The following is a 2,500-nucleotide window of genomic DNA, read 5'->3' as shown; positions in this document are numbered from 1 at the left end:
GCGGACTAAGCCATGTATGGGGCCCACAGTGCTCATTTGCCGAGCCCACCCACACAAAACCTGCACCCCCCTCCAGCGCAGGAGCCGCAACCCGGGTGCGTACGCCGCACCAAGTGCTCCACCCGCGACCGTACGTGCCCCGCCGAAATCGCAACTCCGGCGGATGAACGGCGGACTTTTCTCGCAGTCGTAAGTTGCAATCCACCCCTATATCTTGCGTCTCATGAAGAGTTATATCAAGTATGCCAAATTCCCGCTGTCCCTATACATGCAGTAAGTTCGTCATGGGCGCTGGCCGGCAGGCCGCGAGACCTGACGCCCGGCGGCAAAGAGTGCCCCTCTGAGGATATAGATGTTCCGTTCCGCCGCACAATGGTGACGGTGACCGCTGCCTGCGGTGGCAACGCTGGGCAGAGTCGATACTCGCCGTGTGGTGGAAGGTAAACATTATGCGGTACATCAGTACTTTCCTAATAGTTCGGTCGTCTCACGGCACTGCTTAGTAAATGATGCAAGGCCACATATAGATGATTTATGCGAATGTCCCTATACGTGCTGTAAGACTGGGCACACAACGTGAATCGCACGTCAGCCACACACTCGAACATGCACCACTCTCGGCCTGCAACGGAGACACACAATACGTAAACATCTGGAATGCGACAATGTCGAGTGCATCCTCTCTGCCACATTGCACCGTCGACACTATGATAACCAGAGCAGTAGGTCCACCTATAAAAGCACAATACCCCACTCCTCCGACAACTACCATTGCTCAGATAAACCAACACACATCCTACACAGAGGGGCACCAAATATCACCCCCCGCCCTCGTGTTATACCACATGAAAAATTGCAGAAGTGAGAGACACAGATCCGCCAGCCTCTTGCTACAAGCATCGAACCGACGTGACGTATCTGACGGTGACTCAGGCATCCGCGTACTGCCACCACTATCCACCCCCCCCCCTCTCTCTGCCCCCCTTCCCACACAATACCAAATTTAACCAACTTTATCGCTTAACCTAACTGTGGCTGTACCAGATTATCGCTTAACCTAACTGTGGCTGTACCAGATTATCGCTTAACCTAACTGTGGCTGTACCAGATTATCGCTTAACCTAACTGTGGCTGTACCAGATTATCGCTTAACCTAACTGTGGCTGTACCACATTATCGCTTAACCTAACTGTGGTTGTACCACATTATCGCTTAACCTAACTGTGGTTGTACCACATTATCGCTTAAACTAACTGTGGTTGTACCACATTATCGCTTAACCTAACTGTGGTTGTACCACATTATCCCTTAACCTAACTCAAGTTGTCCCTTAACCTAACTCAAGTTGTCCCTTAACCTAACTCAAGTTGTCCCTTAACCTAACTCAAGTTGTCCCTTAACCTAACTCAAGTTGTCCCTTAACCTAACTCAAGTTGTCCCTTAACCTAACTCAAGTTGTCCCTTAACCTAACTCAAGTTGTCCCTTAACCTAACTCAAGTTGTCCCTTAACCTAACTCAAGTTGTCCCTTAACCTAACTCACGTTGTCCCTTAACCTAACTCACGTTGTCCCTTAACCTAACTCACGTTGTCCCTTAACCTAACTCACGTTGTCCCTTAACCTAACCCACGTTGTCCCTTAACCTAACCCACGTTGTCCCTTAACCTAACCCACGTTGTCCCTTAACCTAACCCACGTTGTCCCTTAACCTAACCCACGTTGTCCCTTAACCTAACCCACGTTGTCCCTTAACCTAACCCACGTTGTCCCTTTGCCTAACATAGTTCACTGCTCGGAATCTCTGGTGTCGTTGTTATCCTCATGTAGATGTCTTGCGAGTGTTGCTTACTTTCCACATATTCCCGCTATCCACTGTCAATTGTACTGCAATAGGACTATATCGCCCCCCCCCCTCCCTCTGTCCCCCTCTTTGTGTCTCTGTCCTCTCAAGCTGGTCGGTCTGGCGTTTGAGTGTTAAATGAGCCTCGCAGCTGTTCAGTTGCATTCAGATGTCGACGCCCTCAGTGTACGTCGTGGTATGGTCTGTGTCCATTGTCCGCTGATGTCGTACGCGTAACCCACACGCTGTACCGATCATCGGTCGTTACGTACAGAGTGAAGTAGTGTGATACGTGTGACCGTACGCTGGCTGTGCCCAACGGTGTCGAATCTCAATTTCCATATGTTGTGCTCGATGCTACTTGTCTCGTCTCCCAATAACAGCTAGGTTGCACTGTGGTACGCCGTAGAGGCGTGTGGGAGGAACGTACGAACGCATTGTATGTCACCCTGGGTCGCTGGGGGTGGTGGTGCGGTGAGTCAGGTCAGGTCAGCGTGAGCCGTCTGATGTAGTGACGCGTGTATTCCGACTTTGTCGTATTGCCTCACACAAAGTGCTACCCTGGTGGACCGCGTTCCATATCTGGGACATGCCGCAGATGCCGGTTGACAGTGGATCGCGGAAGGGACATCGCATACGTGCGCGGGCCACCTTCCACGT

The sequence above is a fragment of the Schistocerca gregaria genome, unplaced genomic scaffold (assembly GCF_023897955.1).
Source record: "Schistocerca gregaria isolate iqSchGreg1 unplaced genomic scaffold, iqSchGreg1.2 ptg000483l, whole genome shotgun sequence".
NCBI classification, from domain to species: domain Eukaryota; kingdom Metazoa; phylum Arthropoda; class Insecta; order Orthoptera; family Acrididae; genus Schistocerca; species Schistocerca gregaria.
The sequence above is the reverse complement of the archived record's forward strand: the minus strand, read 5'-3'. Positions refer to the sequence as shown.